The sequence below is a fragment of the Urtica dioica genome, chromosome 9, assembly GCF_054948205.1.
Source record: "Urtica dioica subsp. dioica isolate 48M chromosome 9, U.dioica_male_clone48M_v1_H2, whole genome shotgun sequence".
Classification (NCBI taxonomy): domain Eukaryota; kingdom Viridiplantae; phylum Streptophyta; class Magnoliopsida; order Rosales; family Urticaceae; genus Urtica; species Urtica dioica.
The window spans coordinates 25,893,834-25,901,247 of NC_142764.1; positions in this window are offsets into that span (position 1 = coordinate 25,893,834).

Here is a 7,414-nt window from a genome sequence, read left to right on the forward strand (position 1 = left end):
GGATTCCCAGAATGTACGCGGCTTCTCCTAGATCCTTCATATCGAATTGCTTTGCTAGCCAGACCTTAACCTCAGATAACTTACCCACGTCATTACCAATGAGTAGTATATCATCGACATATAGTACCAGAAACACAACTTTGCCTTCGTGTATTAACTTGTAAACACAAGGCTCATCTATTGACTGTTCAAAGCCGAAGCTCTTTACAGTTTCATCGAATCTAATGTTCCATGACCTAGATGCTTGCTTTAGTCCATAAATGGATTTAAGCAACTCACAAACCTTGGTCTCTTGACCTTTATCCACGAAACCGTCTGGTTGAGCCATGTAAATGCGCTCGTCAAGATTGCCATTCAGAAAAGCTGTCTTGACATCCATTTGCCAGATCTCATAGTCGAGAGCTGCAGCTATGGATAGGAGTATGCGGATGGATTTAAGCATCGCGACTGGCGAGAAGGTTTCTTCATAGTCAATCCCTTCTTGTTGGGTATAACCCTTCGCCACAAGTCGTGCTTTGAACGTCTCAACGTTCCCATCAGGACCCCTTTTCTTCTTGTATATCCACTTACACCCTACGGGTTTAATCCCTTCAGGAAGGTCTACAAGTTTCCAGACTTTGTTGACATACATCGAGTGCATCTCAACTTTCATGGCGTCAAGCCAAAGGTTTGATTCAGAACAAGCCATTGCTTGGCTATAGGAAACAGGATCATCCATGTCAGAGACGGCTACAAGAGAGTCTCCATAAGACATGTACCTGTCAGGCTTTTGAGTAGCCCTCCCACTACGTCGAAGTACTACTTGACGAGATTCTGATGAGTTAGGTTGTGTTTCAGTTGGGGTAAGAACAGTTCTTACAGATGAGGTAGAAGCTTCCTCACCCAACTTTTCTTCAAGCACAATTTTGCTTCTAGGTTTCGCATCCTTCATAAAGTCCTCCTCAAGGAAACGAGCATTCGTGCTAACGAAAGTCTTATCGTCCTCGGGACTATAGAAAGTAAAACCTTTGGTTTCCTTCGGATATCCTACAAACAGGCACAATTCTGACCTACTAGCCAACTTGCTAGTCTTTTGCCTCAGCACGTGTGCAGGGCAACCCCAAATTCGGATGCGGCCAAGATTCACTTTACGGCCAGTCCATCGTTCATAAGGAGTACCAGGAACCGTTTTGGACGGAACTTGGTTCAGAATGTAGGCGGCTGTTTCGAGGGCATATCCCCAAAAGGAAAGCGGGAGTGATGAGTAACTCATCATCGATCTAACCATCTCCATAAGAGTTCGGTTTCTTCTCTCTGACACTCCGTTTTGTTGAGGTGTGCCAGGCGCGGTAAGCTGAGAAGCGATACCTTCTTCTTTAAGAAAGTCATCGAACTCTCCAGACATATACTCACCACCTCGATCAGATCGAAGGGTTTTGATCACTTTGCCAGTTTGCTTTTCCACTAAAGCCCTAAAGACCTTAAATACGTTAAAGGTCTCGGATTTGTGTTTAAGCAAATAGACAAACCCATATCTTGAGTAATCATCAGTGAAGGTAACGAAGTATTCGTATCCTCCACGTGCCTGTTGGTTGAGCGGACCACATACATCAGAATGTATTAGTTCCAGCAACTCAGTGGCTCTTCGACCCTTATCGGAGAAAGGTCGCTTAGTCATTTTTCCTTCTATGCAGGATTCACAAGTAGGTAGTGAACCTATTGCAGAGGCTTGGAGTGGACCATCCCTCACAAGTCTCTTAATCCTATCTAGACTGATATGACCAAGTCTTAAGTGCCAGAGGTATGTTGATTTAGTTAGATCGGAGGATTCAGAAAGTTTGATCCTCTTTGGCTCCCTAATTAGATCGTTATCTATTTCGGTGTCTAAAAGAGAAGGTTGAGTGGGATAGATGTAAAAAAGACCATTCTTCATACATGCATCAGTGACGAAAGAATTAGAAAAAGAAATACGAATTCCATTCTTTATAAACTTTAAATAATAATCTTGCTCGAAAAGTTGAGCAACAGATACTAGGTTTTTCCCAAAGGAAGGAACATAATAAACATTATTCAAATTTAAAGTTCGATCTTCAAAAGATAGCGTCACGGATCCCACAGCCTTCGCAGACACCACGCTCTCATCACCCCACTTGAAGCAGAAGTCGCCATCCTCTAAGCTTTTGCTTTTCCTAAAACCAGTCAAGGAGCAGCAAATATGGTTAGTAGCAGCGGAGTCAATAATCCACGATGATACATTATCAGCTACTAAACAGGCTTCAGTAACAAGTACAATACCTTTAGCTTTGGTTTTGAGGTAGGCGGGACAGTTCCTACGCCAGTGACCAGGCTCGTTGCAGTGGTGGCACTTGTCTTTAGACTTGTCCACCTTCGGAGCCTTTGGCGCCTTCTTCTTCGTTTGAACCTTAGGTTGGTTCTTCTTCTCGGCGTTGCGAGGTCTCTTCTTAGATCCAGAGGTGGAGGCAGTAGCATGTACTTCTCCTTGAGCCCTCTTTTTCTTAGTGAGTGCCTCAGCGGTTTGAAGTTCCTTCATGAGCTCGGTAACAGTGTACTCCAGCTTGTTCATGGAATAATTCAATTTGAAGGTATCAAAGGTTTCGGGGAGAGTTTCCAAGATCATATCTATTTTGGTCTCCCCATCAATCTCAGATCCAAGAATCTCCATCTCGTTGAGATAGCTAATGATCAGCATCATATGATCTCTAACGGGAGTTCCAACCTTCATACGACAGTTCATGAATTGTCGGACCGCTTGTTGCCTAGCTTGACGTCCTTGCCCTCCAAACATCTCATGGAGATTGTAGAGCATATCGGTGGCAGTTTCGAAATCACGATGTTGTTGTTGCAACACATTGTTCATCGATGCCAAAATATAGCATCTCGCAATCTCATCGGATCGAAGCCAGGCCGCCAGGACGTCTTTCTCCTCTTGCGTCGAATCATCATTCGTTTGAGGACAGGGGGTGGTGAGAACCCATTTGTGCTTGTCGACAGTAAGGATTATGTCGAGGTTACGTTTCCAGTCGACGTAATTGTCGCCTTCGAGTTTATTCGAGGAAAGAATTGTTGAGAGAGGGTTGAGAGACATATTGCCTATAACAGTTGAAACAAGTTTATGATTAGTCTTTGGTTTAGGATTTAAGTTTCATTAAGACTTTTGTAAAACCCAAAGGTGTTATAAACCAAACGATAATTTACTCCCTCAAGAGAAGGCCGCAAAAAATCTCCATTTATAAGTAAATGACACATCATTAATGCTAAGCCAAGATGTCAGTACATCATTTTGACTAGCCACCTTGTAAATTGGTTTGATCACTCACATCCTTTCGCAGAGCCTTAAGGAAGGATACTAGGGATTGAGCCTAAGTGTGCAACCAACCACTTAGTCCAAAAGATCAGCTTTGAAAAACAATCCCCCAAGGGGAGGCCTTGCCATCATTGCATCATTCTCGGACGTAGCTCATTGAGCAATGATCGAAGCAACAACGCCTTGGAGTACTCACATTTAAGTGAGGGTCGCAAGAGCGGCTCTTAGTCCCACGTTATTGCTTCTTTCATTAGTGTTGGGGATCGCGGGTTACAAACAACGAGTATAACCCTCCCACTTAGTTTTTGGAGATGGTTCATCGACTCTTTTAAGTTCGGAAACAGATTTCCTAGTTAGAGAGCGACAGAGCGGACAACTAGAAGAGAATCCTAGATCGACATGTTCAGAGCAGTATTAGTGCATAAAGGCACAAGGGACATACTCGATCTTTTCCTATTTTCTATTTCGGGAAAGTGCGTGAGGGAAGTGTGAACTTCAACTCACTCGAACACTTGAAAGTTTGAGATTACACATCTTTTTATTTTTCGGTTTTGTCTACAAAGAGACCTCCCACTCAAAATTTCAAGAGCATATAGATTTTGAACATATGTGATATAGATATAGTTTTGAAAACATTTTGAAAATTTATTTGATTTGGATGACAAAATATTTTCAAGTTTGAAAGTGAAAACGGTTTTTCAAAATTCAAACTAGTTTTGTAAAAATTCAATTTCAATTAATCTTTCAAAAATCAAAACTTTTAATCTTTACACATCATGTTTATAATCATATGAAAAACATTTTTGCTCAAGAAAGTTTTCTCATTAGAGTTCTATAACTCATGGTAGTGGGGTTTGAAAATCCGGATTTCTAAAAAACTGGAGTTTCAGACAGCCGCGCACCTCGGAGTAAAATCGCCATAACTGGCGGCTCCGATGTCCTTTTGAGCCGAAACCGGTGGAATTGGACAGAGGACAAACAGAGCTTTAATTTGATTCAAGAATCATTAAATTTCGATTTCTGAGCAGAGAGTTATGCCGCTTTTAATGCGGGTTTACATTCCAGCTCGAAGAAAAAGAAATAAATTAAAGCTTTGTCCTTTTAGGTGCGAAAAAGAATCGAGTGTAACGGAACGTTTTATGAAGTTGTTTAAAGCTTTTATTTGTGTTTTATTAGCAGGGTAATAACATAGAATAAAAGAAATAACAACATGCATAAAACGATTCAAGTAAATAAACGAAACTAGCAAGAAAATAAAACTAGTCACAAAATTTACTCGAAAATTCTCAAACCTTTAAAACACGTTTTTCAATATAAAAAATTAAAAACTTTTAGAACTGATTCTAATGTGTTTTAACATCATCCCAAACTCATAGAAAATCAACATGGTTTTTAATTTAAAGGCATGAGCAATAAATTAAAAAAAAATCTAAGATTACAATTCTAACTTGTCACAAAATTAGTAAACTTTCGAAAACGATTTTCAAGCTCATAATTTTAAAAACATGCACATGCATTCCTTTGACCATAGCTCTGATACCATTTGTTGGAATCGATCTAGGGTTTAAGAAAAAGTTTAACGCTTCGTTAAGCGGCGGAATTTTAAAAATTTTCTTTTTAAGTAAAACTAGTTTTTACTAACCTAGACAAGAGCATATGCATGTAAATAAAAACTAATATGAGCTATAAAAGTTACTAACCTTTTTGATGCTTGAACGTTGATGAGCCTTTGGAAGGTTGGCAACGTTCGTCTCCCCTCGCAGCACGTCTCTCTTTTCTTTCCTCGGGAACTCGAGCAACCACGATAGTTTCTATCACTAAATCACTCGAAAAGAAGGAATTAGTGAGTGGGCACTTTTAAACACTACGACTTGAGAACGAGTCTCGAAGTCGCAGAGCTAAAGACTAGGTCGAGTGAGGACCTAGGTGCCAAGACAAGAGAAAACCGAAAATAAACTAGAGAGAGAGAGAAGAGGACTTCGGCCAAGTTCTAGAGAGAGAGTCTCTCAAATCTCTTAAACTTGGATGAATTAATTGTGAGGAAATGGGGCTCCTATTTATAGGAGAGGTCTCACCTTCAATAAGGTAGTTTCCTCTTCTATAGAATATCACATATTCATGAGCAAAAATCCTTCATTTCCCATTCCATGTTGGGCGCCCAAGGCTGCCTCCTAGAGGCTAGGATTTGTTTCCTTTTTTGTTCCTTGGCTTTCCCTTTTCTCACTTGGCCGAATTTCCTACAAGCATGTGTGGGAAATTTGTTTCCTCTTTTTCTTTTGGCAAGTATCTAAATACATTTATGCACAAAATAAACTCTCTTTCCTTGGGTATTATGGGCGCCCATTTCACTTCTAGAAGGAGCTTCTAGAAGCTTCTTCGTTTATTCATGAGAACATGAAAAAGGCCCATTAAGAGTTTTCAATAAAATTATTATGAAATGAAATTAATTCACAAGGCCCAATGATCAAGTCATGGCCGAGTGAAACATGTCACAAAATGACCTTGTCAAAAAAATTTATTGACATTCATTTCATCCTTTGTCTCAAAAGACAAAAATACCCTTTTAACTATTTTCGTTCTTGTTTTGGCTTAGCTTCCAGTTTAACTATTCCTATCGATGTGATTCGTGACAGTGACCTCATGGACCCAAATGAACAAAGCTTTAGCTAAACACTTGGACTCAAAAGTTCACAAACCTTTTCCAAGTTTAGCTTAATGCCAACTGACTCCACTAAATAGCTGACACTGAAAATCTCTCGGTTCAAATGAATTTATTTTCTACTCAAGAATTCGACCTAATTATGATGAGCGGATCCATTGAATATTATCTATGTTTACCCTTCATGAATGTCATCAGCTAGTCGGGATTTACTAAATTACCATTTTACCCTTCTAGCTGTTATTTCCTCAACTCCTTTGTCGCTTGTGAATAAGTTAGAAACAATGTATTGACGAGGAGCTAACAAGTCACATTGTTTCATCCAAAAGAGTCAGGACTCAATTTGGACACTGGCCAGTTCATTTATTCACACTCCAAGGAACAAAGCATGAGGTGACATACATTGCATTTCAGCAATCTTGTACATGAATTCCATATCTATGAGAACTTCACAAAGTTACTCATGACAGACTCACAACTTAGTACTTCACCAATAGGCCTTGTTCGGAATCACATAGTGAGTCCGAACTTTGACTTTCTCAAATGAGAATACTAAGGTGTGAAATGGCATGTCTCATTTCAGGATTAAGGTAAGCATGATGCAATTCATACATAGTGACTTCGAGACATAAGAGGTTAAATGGTTTGTTCTTATCTTGTCTCTAGAAGTGCACTGGTCAATTCAGTACCTTCGGAAGATACCTAGAAGAACTATAGAGTTCCTAGCTCTCAATGCCTCATAACCAGACATCATAGATTCTTCTAACAATCATACTGAGGTCAATAGTCCTTTGACCCTAAGATTGCGAATATATCGTTTTAAGCAAACTACGAAGAGTTTGTTCATGCAAATCTACATTTGTCTCTTCGTAAGTTGTTAAGTTTGTTTATGGACTAAAAGACTATGGTTTTATCATAAAGCTTCAGACAAGGAAGATTGAATGAACGTTTCAACTTTATTAATGAATGAATAGGCAATTACAAGCAAGAGTCTTCATGAGACTTTATTACATCAAATGTTCAAAATAAAGACTACAACTCTTCTTGTGGGCACCATTGACAACATCTTTTACCATTTGAAATTATGAAATTGTACAAATTAATGTGTGTCAATAACACTTCACAATACAAAACACATTCTTTCCTCGTGATCTTCCAGGTAAGTAGAGATGGACTTACCATGTATTTTTTCAATTTTTCGTGACAGGAAAGTCACGAAATCCCTATTTTTTGTGAAAGAAAAGTCACGAAATTCTCATTTTTCGTGACAGGAAAGTCACGAATCCATTTGTTTCGTGACAGCAAAGTCACGAAATCTTATTGTTTCGTGTTATTATTTATTAAAAACTAATTTAATAAAAATACAAAAATCTGTCTATTTTATTAATTATTTATGTCTGTACTTTATTATTTTCATGGAAATTCAATCAAACGAATTTCATAAAAATAAA